At 34.3% G+C, this 24,925-nt stretch overlaps 1 protein-coding gene across 4 annotated transcripts in view; it reads right to left on the bottom strand.

Annotated features, from left to right (window-relative positions):
- Window positions 1-24,641, bottom strand: part of LOC108965708 (protein phosphatase 1 regulatory subunit 16A) — a 98,016-nt gene extending 73,375 nt beyond the window's left edge. For 2 of the 4 annotated variants that reach the window (XM_018928290.1, XM_018928297.1), the window contains exon 1: window positions 23,074-23,155. The gene's annotated coding sequence lies outside the window, so the exon portion shown is untranslated. Of the gene's footprint in view, window positions 1-23,073; window positions 23,156-24,406 lie in introns of those variants that run through there. The other 2 variants (XM_018928294.1, XM_018928298.1) reach the window with 2 other exon arrangements.
- Window positions 24,642-24,925: the final 284 nt, after the last annotated feature.

Genomic DNA, 24,925 nt, shown 5'->3' with positions numbered 1-24,925 from the left:
AAATTGCACTTATTTTATTATTAATATTGCAATGATCGAAACAAAAAATGTTTAACCGGGCAAGAATAGTACTTAATTACAATTCAATTATCTTCCTTTTTATAATTTTTTTACTATTAAATTAATTATTACTATTTTTTATTTTTTCATAATTAAATATTAGTAATGATTTGTTTAACGAAATATTATTTTAATCACTATATTAAGTTCTATTGTCTAAAAAGGTTTTTTCTCTTAGTCTTGTGCATATATATTTCTAATACTATCCGAACTATTTCAATGACCAAAGGAAATCTCTCAATACAACAATGGCATACCTAAATTTACGACAAGAGCTCCAGTCTTCTTAGAGTTCAAATTCTCTCTACTCATTATTAGTGTAATACCAACATTTTTCGAATTATTTCACCGACAGTCTGTTCACCAGATGGTAAAACGTCGTCTTCTAAGATGAGCACTCAGTACAACAGTGATTCATAACTCTCTCCGATTACGTTTTCTGATACTTCCACGTTTTCTGAAACTTCAGTATTTCTTATGCATTCGTCTTTTTGTAACTTTTTCGGGCTATTACAACAACCATATGATAACTCTAAGGCATCATACGTTCTCTACTACGGAAAATTGTTTACAATGTCCCTTTTTAGTAATATTATTAACCTAGCAGTCACTCGAATCATCACTGATAACTGGAATACATTTGTGCTCGTCTTTTGAGGAAGAGTTTAGAATTCACCAAGTCTCCAAGCTCGTTATTCATATTTCCTCTTTTCTCTTCCCGGACTCAGGTATAACTGCGTAAACGGTGTCTACGCCAATAAAGAATAAGACACACATTTATGATGTTAGTCAAATATTGAAGGAGATCGCGTCAACTTATAAGTAACACGTTGGTATTGTGACAAAAACCCATTTCCTTTAGTCGGTCGAAATGAGTATGAAAAGGTAGCAGAGCATTATTTATGAATTCCCACTCAAGTGCATCGCCTCTTAAAAGCGTGGAAAAGTTTCGCGTTTTTTTGTTGTTAATAACTGAGTTCAACGCTTGATTTGGCAATTAATTTGCATAACGTTAATTTGCATATTTAACGATATAAAATATCAACATTGAATGCATAAAAATTAAAATCACATGCAAAAATTCGGGTACACGAAGCGCATGCGCGTGTAAATTAAGTAAATAAAAATGTCAAAGTCTACATTTACTTGCAAAAACTCTCCGCAGTGCAATGATTTTTACATACAAGCACACATATCTGAGCCAAAATCACACACCGCTTAACAAAGTCGAGCGAGCTCCAAAGGCTGACTGCATTGCAATCACTCCTCCCGATCAGCGCCGCGTCTGTTCTGAACTCTACTTGTTGTTTACCGCGCCTCCTGCTCACCTCAAACGGAAATTGCTATCATTGCTGTTTTTTGCATTGTATTCAGTATTTTAGTTGTTGTTTTTAGCAAGGTTTACCTTGACTCGCTTTTTGCCTTTCAATTTCTATCGGTATCTATTTATTGGCATTTTTTATATTTTGCTCCACACGCTCGTGTTAATTTCATACTTTTTTCTTTTCTTTATGTTGTTGTTGTTGTTGTATTTTTTATTGTTATTTTTCTGTCCGCCTAACGGGTGTCAATTGATATTGACAATATTTACATTCATTGAATTGACTTGGCAATTGCTTTTTTACCTTTTTCGCATTGACTTCTGCACGGAGATAAAATTTCGCCATACTGTTGAACACTAATTTGGTCGAAAAGTTTGTATATATGTATATTTTTTATAGGCTCATTATTATTTTATTTTTGCTATTTCACTTGCTTCCCATATTTCTCTAATTAATTTCATAGCGATATTTAATTTGTCAAGCTAAAATTGACATGTGAGCTATTAAGTCATATGCCAGCATACTTCTTTGTATATAAATACGTATAGGTATAAATATAGATATTTATATATATGTGTATAGGTATAGAAACCTATTATTTAATTAGCGGCTAAAGCAACAGTCAAATGTCAGTCAGTTAAACAGTTGCTGGACAATAAAAGGAGCACATAAAGTCTCTAACTGTATTGTGTTTCCAGCAAGCGCATTAAGTCGCTTAGGCAGACCAGTGTAACGACAGATTACATATATATTATGGCATATAAGTGGTGTTCTGAAAATTCAATATTGAGAACATATATTAATATATGCTCGAGGATTGTTATCTTGTCGCGATTAGGAGGAGATCCTGAGAGCGGTGCCTGCCTCAGCTACCTACTAGCAGAGCCTTCCAATTCAGTAAGGTCGAAGTTGCGTATTCAAGCTAAAACAATCCACATAACACACAATCCTTCTGCGAGTGAAGTCGTTCGTAGTGTTAGGTCACATGATAGGGACGACTACAGCGGGCGTTTGTCTTGAAGAAAGCGACTCACGTTAGAAACATGTATATTTTATGGCAGGTTCGTAGGCCAATGGCCACCTACAACAAGTTTCGTCACTGCTTCTTCTACTTGTTTGCTCCATCGAAGATATAGTATATCTCTACGTGATTTACGATCGAAACCTTTTTTCGCTGAAACGTCATCATCCATCCACAGAACATGACCAAGCTACCTTAGTCGCTGGATAATGTTGTGGAGCAGATCATACAGTACTTTGTTTGTCTAGAAAACAGACTGTCTACCTCGCAACGGTACAATCAACAACAACACGTGCGGGATAGGATAGATACCGAAAGCTGAAGAGGGAAATGAGACTCACTTGCTGACAAAAAAAGAGAAAGGCCAAAATRCGTGAGTACAAAAAGTTTGCCAAGCTGACCAACAGAAGTAATATCGAAAATTCTACGAAAAGATGCGGCGACTAAACGAAGTTTTCAAGACCAGACCATGCTACTTGCTTATGATCAAAGCAATAAAAATATGAATCCGATTTCCCAATCGACGATGATGGAGTAGACGTTCACTTACCCGACAATGAAGAAGTTCCAATGCCAATTACCCTTCTGAACGAAAGCATTCCCACTGAAATTTAAGTTTGCTTCGCCCAACCCACAAAAAGCGATTCGCCAACTACCGTGGGATTATACCAATATAAATATACATATACGCCTAACATTTATATCTACAGAGTGTCAATCATCTCGATAGATTTCAAATCTTTTTACGGATAAGCGGTGATAAGTTACATGCGGTAATCTAAAATAATCATCAGATTACCGAAGATCTCGTTTACTCCATCCCATAGCATTAAAGGTCGCCAAATGATGTTACATATTAAAAATATCTTAAAAACACCTTTGAATCATACATTTAGACCACCCTTTTCTATTTAATATTCAACCACATCCATTAAATTGTTTAGTGTCCTTATTACAGTTGCATTTGTTGGATCCATTTCCATTGTATTTAGTTGCCTCAGCGTCTACCATATTTTATTTTGTTTATTTAATAATTTATTCTGTACACTCCAGTTCACCACTTTCAATACAAAACTTACCTACCGCCGGTGAAGCGACACGCTCGCAGAGATAGCAAGTGCCACGCTAATAAATTCTAAAGCTTTGCTCGTGGGTCTTGCAAACAAAGTCATGATGTTAAATATTTTTTCATTTTATCTTTTTATTCTGACTGAATGGGAGCTGCGAGTACAAAACGCCACAGTAGGGGATTAGCTTCATTTTAACGCACCTTTGAATACAAACCGGTTTATAGGTACACAAAAATATTTTCTAATAAAAATTTAAATTTAAATTAAAAGCTTTTGCCTTTGGCTAAAATTTGCTAATGACTGAGTTGTTTACAAACATTGAACTGATGTCATTTTAAATGTTTGTGTTTGTTTTATGTTTTCAAATTGACAGATGTTAGTAACTGCAGTTAAATAAAATTGATACGTGTAACTAATGATTTCGGAAATAACTTGCCCCATACAAATGAAAGTGGTTAAAATATGACATTATTGAGATAAATCATCTACTTTTGACCAAAACCGACAACAAACGTTTTGAATCCATTGAAATGAAACATAAATCTCAAATTTATTGCTCATAACAAGTTCTTATAAGCCTAAGGTGTAATAACTACTTGCGAACTTCAAAAATGGACTATTTTGCTAATGTATCGAATGTTAATATCATGTGTGATCCCAGTGAAGGTACTTGTTTCAATAGTCTTTTTTTCTTCTCAAGCTGTGGTGTTATTTTTGTTCAGTATTGTTTGGCATTTCAACTTGGAAAGGCTTACGCCCGAACAGCTCGAACAGACATTTGGACATATGGAACAACTTGGCGCATTATACGTCGATATATTTAAATGAAAACGCACAAAATACAGTTCATGCAAGAAATTAAGAAGCTCGACCTTCCCAAACGACATTGCTTCGCTTTTGGGGTATTGAAAAGATTCAAGAAGGACCATCATAGACGTGGCCAACATTTGAAAGTGATAATCTTCAAAAAATAAATGTCAAAGAATGTTCTTTCGAATGATAAAAACATCCATATTAAATTTGATGTTTCTGTGCTGTTTTTTTTTTTTTTTTTTATAAGTAGAGAACCTCGAAATGTAATTTTTGTCAAGTAATGAGATTCTTGATAACAATTTCGATTTTTTATTGATATAATTTTACTTTTTTTCGTAGAGAGCTACGGACTCAACGGCATCCAATTTTTTTCAGAATAAATCGCTTATGCGATCAATTATTAAAGTACATTAAATTCTGTAAATTTAGATTATTTTCCAAACAATAATATATACATAAAAAAAATTTTTTTTTTTCTGACTTTCAAGTGGTTATAACTCGCATGCTTTCCTCTTATAACCCTTGACTAAAATGCACGATATTTCATCGCCACATGTTTTTCTGCTCTTTTTAAAACTTAACTTAAAATTTCATTTGCCATTTGCCAAACCTACACCTACTGTTCATTTAACTCAATAAGATTATTAAACACATTCACATCGAAGGCAAAAGTTTTACAAACTTTATAGCATCTTTAAAATTGTTCAACTTACTAAAAACCTGACAGAAAGTAAACAAGTTGGGTGCAAACTCTTTGACCAACTTAATATCTAATTTCACCCCCGCAGCGCATAAAACTGTCTAACCACTTTGTCAGCAATGCCTGCAGAGTCGGCATAAAGTTTATAGTGCCGCTTAGTTGGCAATTGTGCCATATTGAAAGTGGAAATAAAAGTATTTTTGGGAAAAATATCGAAAACAAGTAAGGAAGAGAAAAACGCAGATGCAATAAACTATTAAGATGCCACATACTAATAAAATGTTCTCTTACGTAAATCACCAATCATATGAAGTAAAGTCACCCGGATGTTAAATGTTTATTATATGGGATAACTCACATGTTGTCAGAAAAAGAGTATATCTGAATTTCAATTATATACTGGGCTTCCAAATATTCGGTACCTAAGCGCTTAAATAATTTTTGTTGGTTTTGGATCACTAGGTGGATAGTATTGCAAAGTTTTATCCCATTACATTAAGCGCTTCTTAATTTGTGTGCTTGAAAGTGAAAGTTTGGACTGAAATTTAAAATTGTGTTATTTGAGAGACGTTATATCCGTGGTTGCAGTCCGATTTCGCCAATTTCACACTTTTACATATGAAAGTGGGAAGAATTTGTTTTAAATCGGTCAGGCGAGTCCCGAGATATGTTTTTACAGTCTCGGTAAGGGTGCTTAAGGATTTGGTTTTCGTAACTTTACTGTATGTACATTAAACAAATATCAGAGGACCTGGCCCCGCCCAGTTTTTCAAACTTATCAGCAGCCGCCAAGATATCACATTTTTTACTCAAGTTGCAGCTTGCACAGACGGACAGACAGTGAAAATTTAATGCCTTTACAGGAGACTCCCCACCAAACCATTACAACAGTTGGACGGTAACCACTTTGAACAGTGGTTTTTGGCATGGAATTGGTCATTTTCTTTCACAAAAGCTTCGTTTATTATGTTTTTAGTAAGCATAAGTAAGCTAATTTATATTATCTAGATATAATTACAGTTTTTAATTTATTAAGTTTAATGAATAAAACACAAACTAGCTTCTCTGAGCTTTTACAAAAGCGGACGAATTTATTGTTTTTAAAGTAATACATCGACTAAACTTCGTGTTTCAATAAAAAAATATAACATTAATTTCGCAAAATTTCGTCGCATGTCAGTCTCTTACATTTCGAGGTCATTTTGTAAAGCTCACTAACAAATTATTATTTCTATAGCTGAATGTGTTTTGTTTTTAATCTTCAATATTTTTGATAACAAAAAATATGTCATTAACTTATTTATAATTAAAAAATTCCTATACCGCACAAAAAGTACCGTCATAAAGTGTTGTGAAATATGCACAAAACTCGAAAATTTTGAGTGGTAAGCTTTGCGTGGCCACGAGTGAAGTTTAGATAGAATTGTAGATGGAATTGTATGTACGAAAGATCTTTAAAATCGTAGTCGTGTCAAACAGTAAAAAAATGTTTATTGAGACTAGAAGAACTTTTGCTGTTTCATTTCGAAAACAGAGAGAGGGAGGATTTCAAACCGTTCTTTTTACGAACAAATGCCCTCATAACTGTTTGCGATAATCGAGAAGTGAGAGATATACATACATATATACATACAATTTTAAATAAATACCTACTGTTCCTAAAAGAACAGAATACCACAAAAGAGCGTAAAGCAATAAAAATGTGCACCTTCTCATTGCTTTACGTTCTCTGATGCTTTAATGTACGAAATAACACACACAAACAAAACATTTTCTGTTTCTTTTCACATGCGTTTTCGCTCGGAAACGTATGGAATTTGAACACAAAGAAATGCAAATAATTTAATTTGCTTGTAGTGTTCATTTGGCTTTTGAGAACGAAACGTCTTTCGTAAGTGATTTAAGTAAAATAAATAAAATAACATGCCTCGTCCAAAAAATGAACTTTTGCGACAGATGTTAGGAAAAAACGAACTCAATCAAGTTATTTGCAATTATGGTGCATGTAAAAAAAGGGTGTTAAGTGGGCATGCCGCTAATATACAACGACATTTGCGCCTGATGCATCCAGTCATATACAACTCGTATATAGAACAGAAGAACGCAAGTAAATGTAACGGGAACATAACAAAAAGTGCGGAGACACGCCACGAAATGCGGCAAAAGTGTTCACGCAAGAAGTCGAAAATTGAACTGGCGATAGTGGAGTTTTTTACAAAATGCGAACGACCGCTAGGCATGCTAGAGGATCGTGCCTTCAAAGTGTTGGCAGAACCGGCTTTCGCTACGCTGAACATGAGTGTGAATCGAAACAGTGTACTGGAAATGATAAGCAGTTATGCGCACAAATTGCGAGCAGAAATACGAGATGATTTAAGTGGAAGTTTATTTTCTTTGAAAATCGATATGGCAACTAAAGAAGATATTACGCTGCTCGGCATTAATGTGCAATACATTAAAGAGAGAAGCATACAAATCAAATCGTTGGCCATAAAGGAGCTACAGAGGGGATATACAAGTGAATATGTGAAAACGCTGATAATGGAAGTTTTAAATGAATATTCGATTAACATACAAGAGATCTTAGCGATAACAAGCAACGATAACACCATATTAGATGCGGTTAAAGAGTTAAATGAGGATTTGCATAATGTTTTAGGTGGGGACGAGACATTTAATCATAAAACGATAAAAAAGGAAAGTGGATTTGATAGCAGTTTCGAAGAATGGCTGGAGGAAACAGATTTGACCTCATACAATATAACCAGTGTATTGAGTGGCACGCAAACGATACAACTTTGTGTTGATGCCATTTTACAAAACCCAGAGATTGAGAAAAATCTAGATAAATGTGGCACACTAATGAAAGAGCTGGGCACACCAGATGTCAGCCAAATTTTTGGACCTGCCAGTTATGAAAATAAACGAAACGATTGTACTACTATGTATGAGTTTCTGGAAAAATTACCCGATATGTTACCAACTAATGCTACTTTATATCTAAATACTGACGAATGGAGTTTTGTTAAGGAATTGTTGGCAGTTCTAAAACCACTTTATAACGCAACGAAGAAATTACAAAAGGAGCAATTATGCTATAGTGAACTATATACAGTTATTATGAACATAGTATTTGAATTGGAAAATTTACACAATAATAAAATGGCGAAATCACTTATTGATGCTTTGAATATGCAAAAAACTAAATTATTAGAGATGGAAATATTCAATACGGCCGTGTTTTTGGATCCACGCATACGCGTCTGTCTCGATGCGACGCAGAAATCGCGTGCTAAACAATATATAACCACACTATATAATCGCGTAAGCACACTGAAAGGTGATACGACTATTTCGGAAACGAACGACAGTGTAATGACCGAAATGCCAAGCACCGCAGAGGAACGACCGTTGTCAAGCCATAATGCAAAATCATTTGTTGAATTTTTACAAAATTTAGATACCGAACCTTCATCGGCCCCTGTTTCGTATTTAGATGCCGAAATTACACTATATGAGCGACAGCCTAGATTGCCATTGGACGCGAATATAATTGATTTTTGGTTTTATCAACATAATACGTTAATGGATATGGCATATCTAATATTGGCGATACCATGTTCCGAAGTCAGTACCGAACGTTTGTCTGCAGCCTTCCAATATATTTTCGCTGATAAACAAAATCCTTTAAGTGCCGCTAATATCGATAACATATTGGTCGTTAAGGTGAATGGTGTGTTCAATTATGACAACTGATTGTTCGGCAGGAGTCAAACGGTGTTAATGCTATGTGTTATGTAATTTTATGCGAAAACTATATTTTTTAAATATTAATACGTTAGTTCTACCTAGTAGATAATAAAATGAAATAAAACATTTTTATTTTTACAATTTAACAGTGCAGTTATTTGTCAATAAAATGTCAAAATTAGATTTTTATTGGGTGAATTTTAGAATAGCATCCTATAATTTCTTGGTTAAAATGGGTATGCATGGATGGAGGAGATCCTCCAATTTAAGAATATATATATATATATATATATAATATGTATATAGTTGCCGCTAACTTATGGTTTTTGAGAAATTTGCATTTAAAGTTCAAAAATTTAACTGTTTCAAATACGTGTTTCTCCCATTTATAATGAATTTTACAGTCATATTTTTAACTTTTAGTATATCCACTAACACTTCACTAATGCATTTTAAATCATCGTAATCGCAGCCTTTTTTATTTACTTTTCAGAATTTAAAATTTAGAACGCGGTGGAGAAATCAAATACTAAATGAAGGCGCTATTTTTAAAAATAATTGCTTAAAAGTACGGCGCAGTACAATAGTACTTCTATACACATATCTACATATTATACATGCATACATATATACACAGTAATGGTTGCAAACGTTCTTTTTGCATTCGTTTCCAGTGACTGAAGTGAAACACCGATGTAGCCAGCAGCATAGAACGAAAACAAATGTTTCATATCTTTTCATTTATCGTGCAACGGAACGAACCAAACCCGATTCAATTCAATTTGCTCTGTGAGAGTAAAAATTATCTGTGGTGAGAACTATTCTGGTTACTCCTCACAAATAAATATACATATGCACATACATATATATGTATATGTGTGCCCAGCACAGCTATATAAAGGAATATTATAACAAGAAAAATCTTAACTTCTGTTGCACAGAAGCCAGAATATCCTTCACAAATAAAAGAGTTTCTATACAAGAAATAAATTTTGTAGCTGTTGTCCGATCTGAACAATTTTTTCAGATATTATTGCAATACCTCGAAAAATAATATGTGCTAAGGTCAAATGAAAACGATTTCCACTAAAGAAACGATTTCCTCCATTCAGTTTATATGACAGCTATGTATATACTATATTTGTACGACCTGAACAATTTCTTCTAAGGTTGCACTGTTGCTATAGACAGTAAACCATAACAAATTTCATGAAGAAACCTTGTCAAATGCGAAAGTATCCTACAAAAGGACAACGTGCGTGAATTCATCAAAAACCAGCCGAAATCGTCATTGAAATTTATGGAAATGAAATTGAACATCTCCAAAACATCGATTTATCGCATTTTGACCGAACATTTGGGTTTACGAAAGGTGTATGCGCGGTTTGTTCCGCACAAATTGACTGACGACCGAAAATTACTCAGAATCCAACATTCGAAAGACGATTATTTGACCGAAAATCACATTTTAACCATTAACCACTTCTCGTATTCACCTGATATGGCACGTTTCCATGAAAGGAAAGCGTTGTGCAGGCGTAGAAGCCATTCAAAAGGCTTGCACCGGCGTACTGGCTGCCGTACAGGCCAACGAGCTAAAACACTCGTTCGACATGCTTTTGGACCGTGCAAAAAGCTGTATGGAAACAGAAGGAGACTTTTCTGAATAAAACAAATATATTTTGCCCAAAAAACATTTGTTCTGTTTTTTAAGTCCTTTTTACTTTGGAACGCCTTTTAATTATGAAATTAATAGATGTAAGATACTCAAAAAATACTGTCTTTGATCCTAAACATAGCATAAAAAATATCAAACATGATCAAATGGGGATGCTTTTCCGTCTCAGCAGTAGGCCCGATATTCTGAGTATAAGAAAAAATGCGTGCTCCAGACTACCATATGTCAAGACTCTTAAAATGGGAGCTCATGCTGGATAACGACCCTAATCTTGCCTCATACTTGTTAAGTAGTAGTTCCAGTGCCAATGTAATATGGAAAAGTTATAAGAAAGTAGAGAGAATATTTTACTCATGTGATGTCATGATTTACTAATACACAAACGTTTTTTATGAAAAACTTAATTGATTCTTGACAAAATCCCCCATATAAACCATAGACATTAGGGAAATGATATTATTGTAACAGTCTTTCAACTTTTCGATGCCCGGACAGTAGTGTTAAGCTTCGAAACCTTCAAAATATGCGCTTGTTTCCATTTTGATCTCCTGATTTCATTAAATTATCAGCAATGTACCAATTTTTGAGTGTGTGGAAGTGGAAAATGGGGTAAATCTGGTAATTTTTGTGTAATTTCTTTAATTTTTCGGTCATGGAAAAAAAACTGCAAAAACCGCAGCGTATGCTTGAAATCATCGCCTGCTAAGCTTTCACATTCGTAAATAAATCATATCATTACATCAATGTTGTTTTTAAAGACCCATGAAATTCTTCTTACCACTTTAAACCAAAAAAAAAAAAACAAAAAAACGAATTCCGCTTAAAACTAATAACTCCAAAACGATAAGATGAAATGTAATGGTTTTTTTGCGTGATCTCACAGTCAGTGAGCGGACAATCTTCATATTCTTACATCTCTGTGAGAAAGAAAAATTTACTAAGCAACTAGTATAAATAAAACATACTGAAACATTATCACTTTGATGTGGTATCCAGAAGATATTATTTAAATTCCAAGGTAGATATTTTCTAGAAGTTCTTAAATTTTGTTGCCCTTCACCTAATCTATAATAGCGAAGAAATATATTTATGGCAAAGATATCTCAACATTTCGAAACAAATGTTGCTGCGAATCAACGTCATACCAAAATAATAACCATTGGCACGTGTCACCGAAACGCCTCCCAAAAAAATAAGCTAATTATCTGCTTATCATAACTGTAAAAAATGTTACAGTGAGGCAAAAAATAATATGACATTCATTACACGAACCGATTTTCTTGAAAAAAAAAAATTGGCGCGTAAGCTTGAAATGTACTAATTTTCCAATAATTAAAAGCAGTTATTTTTTTTTTTTTTTTTTTTACTAATAGCTGTGCCACTTGTTTACTATACATATAATTTTTTGTAAATATCTGTAATTGTTGCTGCTTAAGTACTTGCAGTAAACATTATTTTTTTAATAGTTCTACACATTTTTTCGCCCATTTAACCACTCGTTCGTACCGGTTTCTCCATCACGTTGTGCATTTTGTAATATTTTAATCCTATTAGTTCGCTCAGTGCCTTCGCTGATTGTTTGGGCTCTAGCTGACATGAGTAACCGGTGCGGCGGCAAAGAGTTAGAGACTCTACTTTGCAGTTGCTGCTCAAGTTCTTCGCTGTATTTTGCGCTTTTTTACTTAATCGCTGCTGACTAAATTATTTAAGCTCCACTCCGTACTGCAGAGATCTGTGCACGTCTGTCGCTCGTGTCAGCGCGGTTCACTGTGACACAACAACTTTGTTTTTGAGTTATTGTGTGTAAAACTGGAATAGCAGGTGATTTGCACGGTTTTCATTTCCACTGAGAAGTATTTAAGTTTTGCTGTTAGTCGTTTCTCCTATGGTACTACTATGGTATATATTTCTATGCAGACCGTATTAGCTTCGTTCGAGCGAATGTTGGTCTCTATTTTCAGCTAATTCTTTAAGTGTTTTGTAAATTTAACTTTTTAGCTTATTTTCGTTAATTATATCAATATATGTTGCCAATAACGTTTATTTTCTCTCGTACTTCGTCATTTTTACTTCTGCACTCAATTTTTCCTTTCTGCTGCGCAATTTGTTGTTACGTGGGGGTGAAAACGTTCTCAAGGCGTAGTTTTAATGGCACAGCAACGCTTAAATCAGGGTTCAAATAGTTGCATTAATTTCTTTAACACTTGGAAGAAGGAGTTGATCGCAACAAAATGCGACCGCAGTGGCACTGTTTACACTCAAAGTACAAAGCTATTGGGGTATGCAGTTGATATTGACATCATATACCTTAACAACAGAGCTGTCGGAGCAGCCTTTTCAAAGCCTGAAAAAAGAAGCAAAAGAGGTTGGTATTGTGGTACATACAAAGATTCCTCGCATCTTGAGAACTACGTCACTGTTGGCAGCTATAAACTTGAAAAAGTTAAGGGCTTTGCATATCTCGGAACTAACATAAATTACACCGATAATCTAAGCCTAGAGATCTAGCGCAGAATAATTCTTGCCAATAGGTGCTGTTTTGGGATCGGTAGGCAATTAAAAAGGAGATACTTCTGGCGACGAACAAAAGTTACGCCCTAGAAATCGCTCATTATACCCATCTTACTAACTATACGGTGCAAAAACATGCACGATGACGACCCGAGATTAGAAAGCACTCGAGGGAACTGTTCTTCGCGATTTCTTTGAAGCCGTCCGCGTGAGTAATGAGTATCGAGGAAGATGGAACTAAGAACTGTATAAGCGACATGGATATAATTAAGCCATACAAATTTAACGATCGCCTGTTTAGACCATGTCGTTCGTATAGAAGAATATGTTCCAACTAAAAACTCCCTCAAGCAAAGGGGAGCACACACACCTTGTCGCTCGCATGGAAGATATGCTCCAGCTAAATGCTTCTTCGACTCGTAACGGCTGGCGACCTGTTTGCACTTTCTGTTCTCGGCCCAGACCAACCCTCAGCTGTAGTGCCAAAGAAGCAGAAAAAAACTTACCAAAAGTTTTAACTTATTGACTTGACTGTTCTAACAGTACTTCTTATCAGGAAATTTATGTTATATACAAAGTTCTGGAATTCGATATATCATCACCTGCAAAGACGCGATTTCTCTTGTAATGTGTTTTCAATTGCTCACAGTTTTAATAAAGTTACTTAACAGATCTTTCCAGCACCCGACTTATGGATGGAGTCGTACATGGCATGTATGACGCTATTGGTATTATTACTAAGATCCTAGATGTAGTGGCTTGGCGCTGAAAGCTCGTAAAACCATTATTATTTATTCAAAATATTGAGAAATCGGAGTATACAGAAGCAATATCCGAGAAACGTAAAGTAAATGTTTTAAAACTATTAGCGCACGAACTTATTAACCCACCTTAGCATAATTATTGTTCACATGTCGAACAACAGCATACAAAAAGCTTAATACTTTAGTTGATTATATTTTGTTGTGATTCTTGCTTGCCATTTGGTCTTTATTGTTCAGAGGTTACTGGCAACTGGCGCGAGCGCGTACTAAGCTTAAGCTCAAAGAAGTCCAAACTTAATAACAGCAAAACACACATATTGCTTGTGAGTGTGGAAAAGTCTGTTGGCGTGAATGTCTAAGCGACTAATGATATTCCTCAGCAACCACCGGAGACGGGGAATTGTGGGACGAGTTTTAATAACTTTCAGTCTAAGCATGCCGTTAGCTATTCTACGCAAGCTTGATTTTCACAGTTTCTTGGTGTAAGCAAACAACATCAACAAATACAACAATTATTTAGCAATCGTGATGTAATCAATTAGTAGAGTGCCAGTTGGTCTGCTGGTCGGGCACACAACCACGTTGAACCGTTTCGCAGCGCTTCATTTGGGTTCGTAGTCGGCATTCACGTTGCATTCAGTATACTATTTAACATGAATATTCAATAAGGTATTCCAGAGTAGGTAGCTAGGTGTGTATGCATGTGTAACTGTTTTCATTTTTAGAATATAACCGAACTGCTTGCGATGAGATTATTACTTATGTATATAAATATATGATTCATGACATTCGCGATTTTGTAATATACAGATACACATATGTTATAATTAAGTATATAATTAAGTATATTAGTATATAAGTGTGACATGAAGAGTCGGAAATCGAACAAGCAACTGGTATAAATCAAATTAAACTCTTGTTTGAATCGGCACTTTTTGGTGCATTAAATTTGTACTCGTAAATGTAAAAGTAGCAACAAAGTTGTCTTTTTGGATTTAATATAAGATAATAAGGGGTAATCCAATTCTAGGTTCCCTACTTTTTTTTAAAGAAAAAACACAGAAACTTCAAATTTAATGGGAAATGTTTGTTATTATTCGTAAGAATATTCTTTGGCATTTAATTTGTGATGATTATCTCTTTCAAATGTTGGTCGCGGCTACGTCTCAGATGATTCATACCATGAGTTCAATTTTCGATGACTCGTTCGAGCATTTCGACTGGTAACTGGCGAATGACACGCGTGATGTTTCGCTCCAAGACCTTAATCGAAGCGGGATTGAACGTGAAACTATCTGCTCACGAATTTCAATTTCAGGCATCAAATAGTGGTTATTATGGCACGATAACGGTCACCATTGACGGGTACGTTCTCATCGGCATCATTTTTAAAGAAATATGAACCGATGATCCCACCGGCCCACAAACCACACCAAACCGTTGTTTTTTCGGAATGAAATGACAGCTCTTGAATCTCTTCAGATTGCTCCTCGTCCTGAATTTTGCTTTTTTACATACCTCTTCAGCCAGAAATGGAAGGCCCATCGCTGAACAAAATTTGGCTCGAAAACGTATGATCTCGTTTGAAATTTTCAAGATCCCATAGAGCGATGTCGTCGGGAAGGTTGAGCGGTTTCAGTTCTTTTACAACCCGGATTTTTTACGCTTTTAACCTAAAATTTCGACGTATAGTACGCTCAGTAGGCCGGTTAGGTTGACCATAAGTTGAACGAAGTGCGCGATCGTAAATTTTCGTAATAAAGTTTAATGATTTATAAACGTTGTTCAAGCGTAGTTATTTCTATGATGAAATGCCAAATAATACTGAACACGTCTCACGCGTAATCTGCCAAAACAAAGCACCTTAAAGAAGTTATTGCTTAATTAAAAAATAACGAAAAGAGGGTGGAAGTGACCAACCAACGAACAGTATTGTTTCCAGAAATAATCGAAAAGCTCTATGGTCAGTTAAAAATCAATTATAGGTGACACTATGAAACATCCAAAATTGTAGGAACTAACAATAATTAAAAGAGTAAGCGGTATGCTGAGATATTTCCTTCGATAATATAGTTTTCGACAATATTAAAACAATAAAAGTATTATGAGTGGAGATGTAAGAACACCTATGAGTTCGAATATCGTCTGCTAAAGGTATACTATATGCCTAAACACAACGGTAATCTGTTATGAGTTATTTTACGAATTGTTCGTTATCCCAGTGTACACTCAGTGTAATTTCTAATTTTTAATAAGAAATCTAGATCAAGGTTAATGGCAAAGCTTTAACAAGTTGTCAGTAGACTATAAGCCCGCCAAGGTTCTTGTACTTCACTTCAAATTTTGTCCTGCCGTTTCTAAAACTTGCAAGGAAACTTTAGGAGCGGTATATAAAAGAATTAATTATAGATCTAAGGGCCTTTATGGCACTCATATATTTATTATTTAGTATTAAATATTTGGGAACTTAATCTTTCACCGAAACTTTTTAGGTTTCAAATCAAAGTTTGTTGCACTCTAACACTGAGAGTTTCTTCAGAAATCACAAATTCATTGTGACTGAGCGCTAAGTGGTTATTATACACAACTAATTGGCAAAATAAAATTCTTGATCAAGAAGCATTTACTTCTTCTTAAAAAAAAAAAAATAAAACCGATTGTGTTTTACATCGAAAGCTATAAACTAATTAACAGTCATTCTAAAAATATTTCATATGACAAGCTCCGCAGAATGACAAAACATGCGACAGATGAGGAATTTCGAACTTAGAAGAAGAAAACCAGAGCAGAAAACAAGATAATTACGGATTTACAGTTGCGATGACTAAGCGTGTAAGCTCGTTCATACAAATATTTGCGAACATACTTAGCTATTTATTTACCAATTGCAATTAACACAGATTTTCTGAAGCATTTCCAAAAGCAAAAAAAAAATATATATATACACAACAACTAATCATTGTTATTACATGTGGTTTTTCTTTATAGAATATGTTTTGAATGAGTTGCAACCGCAAATACACCTCCAACACCAACTCCCCCACCCACCTACGAGTTGTAGAAAAAAGCTATTTTTTTAAAGCACAAAATTCCTTTGTGCTTTTATCACCGTTATGCGATTAGCTATTTGTCTGCGATAAATATGAGAGACAGGCATGATAGTATGTACAAAAATGCATACATATGTAAGTACACAACTCATGAGCTGTAATCATCAGACCAGTAGATGCAGTCGCGTCAAATAATAATTCACACGTAACTAATTGAATTAATAGAAGATCAAAAGAAAATTAAATAAGAAGAAAAAATCACGCTACCAGCAAACACTTACACATAGYATGTACATATGTATCGATGTATGTATGTATATAAATTTATAAACCTACATGCATACGTGGATTCGTATATTTACTTCTCAAACACGAGGACTGAGCTACAGTAGCAGCCATGAACAAACACGAAGCTTTTATTAAATAAATTAGTCGTAAAGGAAGCATTAAAACACTAATAATAATATCAATAATAGTAAAATACTAAATAATGCCAGCGAATTAAAAATGTGTGTTGAGAAAAAAAACTGTTTTGTCTGACATTTCGTGTCCAAGAGATTTATGACTGAACTGGATGTGCAATGATGGTATAAGAAATAAAAACAAATGGCTAAATAACGGTGCAACAGGTAGGTAAATATGAAAAACGGCGAAAGTGAGACAAACATAAAGAATTAAAGTGAAATGGAAAAGTGGTAAATCATATTACAATAAAAAAAAAAACAATTAATATTGGCAGATAAAAAAATAATAAAATAAATTAATCAACTTATTTCAAGAACAATTCGGTTTTGAAAATATGGAAAATATGGTTATCATATATGGTAATTAGTCGAATAGTTTTGTTAGTTGGTCAATGGTAACAACTCAAAATACGTAGTAAACATTGTCAAACAAAATTTCTACATTTATTACCAAGTTTCAGTGAACATTGAAAAAAAATCTTGGAGAAGAAAACTTAAAGGTTTTTACACAACCTACTCAAAAGCTATGGTATTTAAATGCTCTCACCAAACCCATTATTCATGAATTAGATACAGAAAAATTCGACCTATTCGAGAATGTTGAAAATACGATTTTGGAGAACAATAGTTCAAAAACTCAACGTCGCCTCCCTGCAATCGATATCAAGTTTTCTTATTAACTTCTTACAAGAAAAAGCAGCTAATACAAATCTATTCGTCAGGAAAACTAAAACAAGTAGAAACTACAATTGTTAGTTAACTACAAGACACATACGACTAATATCATAAAAGAAGCTCGACCAAATATTATATAGAATTACAGTGCATATTTCGTTGACCAAAGGTGTTAAGGAAACAAAACATAAATACGGAGTAATCTAAAACTGACTCTATCAGAAGAGACAAATCCAGTTGTTCTCACAGAACCCAAATCGATTAAGTTTACATAAGACACAAGTACCATTGTTATTATTATTAAAAATTCAATGAAGTGCATAAATTGAAGGATTTATAATGAAATTCAGAGAACGAACTTAAATTAATTAAAAAAACACTAATCAAATGAATTGAATTTTTGAGGGAAATGCGAAAACGAAAATACACTTTATACTAAAGCAAACAATACATTGAGGAAGAACTCAACAGCTGATCCAAAAGTCAAACAAATATCGGAGGCAAAAAATCAAATAAATGTCTTGAAGGAAAAGCACACACAAACTTTAGGGCACGCAGAAGACAAGCTGTAAGGATTTATAATTTACAAACAAAATTTTTGACCAAATGCAAAATTTCGAAACAACTTGAAAACAAATACAAAAACTACATAGCCATTAAAAATTATAATAAAGCGAGGCGAGAGGATGCAGACGGTGTGTGGATAGAGGCCGAAGAGTGATATGTTACGAATGGCACGAAATAAATTGGTCAAGTGTGTGAACGCGTGAATGCGATTTTCTGAATGTATGTATATATATATGTATTGTATATATATATTATATGTATATAGATACGATATATTGTTTATGGGGTGCTTCAGGCTGTTATAGCAGTTTACTGTAAATAAAAGAATTTATGTTTAAATCTGCAAGGTGTTGCCAGATTTTATTTTTGGCTAATGAAGCGAATATTAGTTGCGGTTAATTTGTTTTTTGTTCTAAGTTTTTCATTATTCTCAAGTGAAAGGGTTTTAGGGGTTTCAAACAAGCCCTTGTTCTTCAGTTTTTGAGATATCGTTGAGAAATTTTTTTCCGCCCAAATTAATTTAGATTATTTAGGTATATTTCCCATACAAACTAATCAAACTAAATCAAATCCCTGCATGAGAAACTATTTATTCTATGAGATGTCTTCAAGGAATTTTGTATGAATTATTGTCCGAATCAAAGCTTCAAGCTCCTATAAAATTGTTAAGTTCGAAGAACTTTTGAAAATCGAAATCAAGTTTTTGTAGAAGAAACTCATTTATTTGACAGGTCATCTTCTCGAATTTTGACATAGATTGTTACCCATAGCTGCGCTAAAATCTCCGAGAGAGGAGCGTTTGAAAAAGATGAAGTGAGGAAGCCGAGCAAAGAATTTTATTTTTTAAAAGACGCCTAAACTCGTAAGGAAGCTAGTACATATCGCGGAAATGTTCAATCAATTTGGTTTATCATGCCTAATAGATTAGATAAGAAGGCTCTTTTGAACGCGAAATTGTTGCAGATTAGAACATTTGATAAGAGCCACAAGTACTAAGGCATAATCAGCAGAAGTAAAGTAGTTAGTTAGCAGATTTTAGCTATAGAATTTTTTTTTTACTATACTTGGCATGCTTTCCGACTCACTATGGGCTTAGCTTAAGTTTTAAAAATAGATAAATTTAAAGTAAATCAGACTGACGTATAGAACGACTGGGCGCGCCGAGATCTCAAATTCGATCTTCCAATCGATAACGCTTCACTTTTGGGCTCTTGAAAAGATCCGACGTTTTCGAGCCAAATTTTGTTCAGCGCTGAGATCCCTGATAAGATTCAAGAGCAGCCATTACATCCACAAAAAAGCAACGGTTTGGTGTGGTTTGTGGGATGATAGAATAATCGGTCTAAATTTCTTCAAAAATTATGCCGGTGAGAAAGTAACCGTCATTGGCGACCATGATAGCTATTTGATTCCTGTAGCTTGTGATCTCGGTGACATTTGGTTTCAACAAGACGGCGTTACTTGAAACATATTGTCTCAATCAATAGATTTATTGAGCGGACACTTCGGACTTCGAACACAGATCATTTCTCGTTTTTGGGCGGTCGATTGATTGGCCATCAATATCGTGTCATATCGCACCGTTAGATTTTTTCCGGTGGGCATAGGATTGACTAATCCTAAACTCTATGCTGACAATCCCGCTTCGATTCAGGCCTTGGAGCAAAACATTCAGAGTGCCAAAAATTGGAACCGCGACCAACATTTGGAAAAGGCAATAATAAAAAATTAAATTCCAAGGAATGTTCTTTCGAATGATAAAAAACATTCCCCATTCAAATTTAAGTTTCTGTGTTTTTTCTTTAAGAACTTCTAAAAGATATTGTCGGTACCTACTATGAACAATGGGCGAAAATAAATCAAAAATTCCAAACCAGCGGCGTTTAAAAGTTTAGTTGTACCCAAAATGTTGGTTCTTGCTGAGGTTCGATATTTGATCAAGACATGGCATGGAAAACTATATACTGAACTACATATATGTATATGTATATAAGATTATGCGAGAAAACTCAAAAAATTCGACATAAAGGGAAGAAAGCTGCTTTTCGAATGTTATAAACAATAAACTCTGTAAAGTTAAAGATTCTTAGTACCAAATGAAGCACCCTATACATTTTAAATTCCATATATTTTTGCACTTTTACACTGCATATGTAAATATATACATATGTATATATATACATATATACGTACGTACACATGTATGTACATATATATACATACATACTATATCTTCATTGAAAGTGTGACCGTCAAATGTGCGGCTACAAACGGAACATCTCCACTTGATCGGTGACCAGTAATCGTGTTGCCGTGAATGCATGTCAGTGTGTCATGTAATCTAACAGTTTAAGTGACTGCAGTAGAAATTGTGTTTTCAGTGGCACATAACCGCATACACACTATCCTATATATTTATATACATTCATATGTAGATGCATTTTTCCAATGCAAACTATTCGAAGCGGATTATTGCAGGAATTTTGTTAGAATAATGGCATGAAATGGTCAACTCCCAACTTGCGAATCCGGTTAAACTGCACGAAATGCAACGCAAAAGAGAAACCAACTAACCACAGTTGGAGTGCATATGCCATATGCGTATGTGTGTATGTAAAAATTTATGTTGGCTCTAATCATTTCAATTTGTACAAAAATACATACATATGTACAACCAGTTAGCTGCATAGCCGAAGAGTTACATGTCCAGTTCGTTTGGTTTACAAACAACAAACACACAGGTGCACAGCCACCACTGACAACGGCCATTCCGATTGTTGTTGTTGCCCCTAAAAGCAAATCTGATGTTGTTTAGCCTTTCATTGGTTTTTCTGATTGGAAATTAGTGACCATGTGTTTGGTTTCGCAGCTGCCAATTTTACCCATATATTACTTGTTTACCGTTGTATTTGTAGAAAAGGAAATTTCAGAAAGTTGGCTTCCAGTAAGATTTAGTGTCACATTAGGTTAGTTAGCAAATTAGTTGTGTACTTGTAATCAAGTGAAATCGGAATGGATGCAAGGAGGACTGTCTGCTGCATTGAAAGCTGAAAGCTGATTTTATTCAATTTCTTTGGTTTTATTCTAAATTAAAGAATTGGAAAGGCTTCTCGTAAGATTTGAAATTAACTTAATAGAGGAATCAAAGTGTGTTGGAACGTCCAGTGGCTAGAATTTCGTCTTCAGTTAAAATGACACGTTTAACCACATTCGATTTCAAACTTCAATGTAATTTTTATTTTACCTACATACATACATATGTATGTACATACATACATATACTACTGTGATCAAATGGAAAGGTGAATTTTGTCCACTTCATCTCCTTATGCCAATGGATTTTCTAATCATCATAGCACTTGGAAAAATAGGCGTCGTGATGGCCATCAGAGCCTTCTTCGATTCAGCTTTTGTATCCTAAATTAAGTCAAAATGGTGTCCCCGGAGTGCTCATGTGAATTTGCTAAATAGCCAGAAATTACACTAATGTAAATCTAGCGTATGCGTGGTTGCGAAATGATCACGAATAACCAATGGGGCATGAGATGGTGCATTATCGCACTTTTTTGTTCAATAAATTCAGACGTAGTAAAAATCGAAGAATTCACTTCTGGAGCCTCACAAATCGACACGCATCTCAATTACCAATGAATATTTTGATGTGAAATTTAGCATAGATGTATACCAACTTAGAAAATTTACCGATTCGAAAATCACGCGATGTATAAATTAAAAATTTCGCTTTCAATTTGATCCTAGTAGTATATATCTGCATATTGTATTTACCGAAACTGGTAACAATTTTGGTAATAATGACGATCAGATTTAAGGGGTTATACCCAATACTGAATTATGATTGATTTTTTTTTCACTTATGCAATGTAAGTATGTATACATATGTACATAATATGTGAATGAATGAATGATATGTATGTACAGTTTCGGATATACATACATATATTACTGTGGAATAGTATATAATTTTCTCAGTAAATGCAAATAAAATACCTCATTTATGAATGTGATCTAGCAAATATTTTTTTAAACTAACCAAATGAAGTTTACTCTCAAAACTTTAAAGGCTTTTCTGGAAACGTTGTTTTCAGAGTCCGAGAGGAAAATTTCTCCGAGGCAGCGGGACCCATCGTTATGAAACTTTTACATATTTTTTTTAGATACTAATCAGGTAAAGATCAGAGGTATACATTTTTTATAATTATTTAGATTATTTAAGCTACCCAAAAATTATTTAAAATTAATCGCCGATTATAAAAGTACATACATTAAAAGTGTAAATTTACAACTTCAAAAATAAATTCCCAGAAAAAGGTTATTTTCTGTCTTGCAAGTAGATATGACCCCTTATGCAAGAATATCTTAAAAACCGACTACAAAAAATAAGTTGAAATTTCCAAAAGAACGTTGTTCGATTATTAAGGTCCATAATTTGCTACAATTCAGAGCTTCACCAAGCGATAGCCAATGACTAAAAGAACCACATATGTGACTCTTCTTAACCAGATTTTTAATAAAATACAAAAACACGATATAGAAAAAGTTTAAAATATTGCGTAAATTCTATTAATATAATAAAAAGGGATAAAAATGTTAGTGTACAGTGAGCTTACCTTAAAAATATGCAGTTGCATTTTTACTCCAACTATCAAAGTTTAAAACATAATTATTATCACCATTGTATTTTAAATATTTTTTCATTTATTATTATTTTTTAAATATTTTTCACTTGTTAACACTGGAATTATCTGAATTTAAATCAAATAAATACACATTATTACTACGCACAGCTTTTAACTCAAATTAAAAACACAGTATTTCCGTTGAGCCGAATTGTATTATAATTTTTTTTTTAAGTAACACGCACAAGCACAACCCAGCGCGCACATAAAACGGCAAATATTGTGGAAAAACAAGAATATCAAATTGAATGCCGCGAATATGAAGAACAAATAAACAATAAAACGGCAAACACAAAAGCAACACGCACTGCGCAGAATGCCAATAGCACCTGTGCGCGGTTAAATCAGCAACACAGAAAAAAAAACTTGGCTATTAATGGTAAGTACCTAAGCACCACGTACAAATGTACATAGTTGGACCGCTATTCACCAGCAAATTGTATTGGCATGAAACTTTCGCCTGTTGCGCCTGCGCTACGCTTTTGTCATGCACTGGGAGATAAGGAAGAAAAGAAGTACATAACTGCTGCATAAGCCAAGGTTTACAGGCTGCCTATTAATGTTTTTGTTGCTTGGCGTGCTATATGGACTGTGTATTTTATATCTATAAGCCTGACTCGCACAGTAGGTGCCTGCTGGACGGTGCACAGTTGCACGCTTGAATGCACAACGGCGCTGACCAACTTCAACCAAAACGCAGGTTAAATATTGTTGGTAGCAGCAGCAACAGCAAACAATAAACAAAGTAAGTGAAAAAGTTATAACAACAGCAGTTCGTTGGTATTCAAAATAGGGCCCACTTTGTTGCCACAAACACGGCTGTAGCTTCTGACACTTTTTTGTTGCCTCTTTACACTTGACATTTGCAACGCTGCAACGCTTCTTTGCTTATTTTAATATTTGTCACTTTTGACTGCACTAAATGCAATACAACACAAATTTAATACAACTACTCGTACGTTGAACTGGCAAATGTTGTAACAAATTTCATTTATGCTCCATTTTATCTATGCTGACAAGCTGCAACATATGCGCACAGATTTTAAGCCACAAATGCATCGGTATCTAAAGATTTAGATACAAACCGGGCCAAAAGAAGCAGCGCGGCCAGCGAATAACTAATAGGCCAACATGATTTGCTCACCACAACTCACTCTACACAGTTGCGCCGTGTCCGTTTTCTTTCTACGTCTACAAAACTTTTCTTGCTTTTTTAATGCTTTAACTTTCTTTCTGCTATTGGTAAGAGATGCTTGCACTTTACCTGATTTTCACAAATTTGCTGTTATTAATAACTGAAACTTTAAATTGGAGCAGTGAAATTTGAAGATTTTTGATCACGCACCGGATATTAACGTAAAGAATAACGTTTATAAATATGCTAACTGAAATTTTAACACAAAATTGCACAAATAACACCGCAACAACTATAGCGACGCGTCTACAAGACGAAAGCGAAACAAATGAAACGAGTTTACAAATGCATTTTAGGAAATTGTAAAAATAAACGCGCAGCAGCGAAGTTGCTTGCGTTGAATTTTTTTTTCATATCTTTGAAGATAAATTCGCCGTTTTTAGTGATCAGCAAACAGCTGTTGGCACACGGTTGCAATATTTTACTCGTTAGAAGTGTTAATGGTGTTCACAATGTCTAGGGGAATAGAATATAACAAAAATTTAAGTGACATAATAAAAGAATTAAATATTGTAATAAAAAAAATATAACAAAAACAACTATAGAATAAAAACATATATAAAAAAAATGTGTAAATAAATATATTAA

This window comes from Bactrocera latifrons, unplaced genomic scaffold, assembly GCF_001853355.1.
Source record: "Bactrocera latifrons isolate USDA-ARS-PBARC rearing strain unplaced genomic scaffold, ASM185335v1 scaffold_146, whole genome shotgun sequence".
In the NCBI taxonomy this organism is placed as follows: domain Eukaryota; kingdom Metazoa; phylum Arthropoda; class Insecta; order Diptera; family Tephritidae; genus Bactrocera; species Bactrocera latifrons.
The sequence above is the reverse complement of the archived record's forward strand: the minus strand, read 5'-3'. Positions and strand labels throughout refer to the sequence as shown.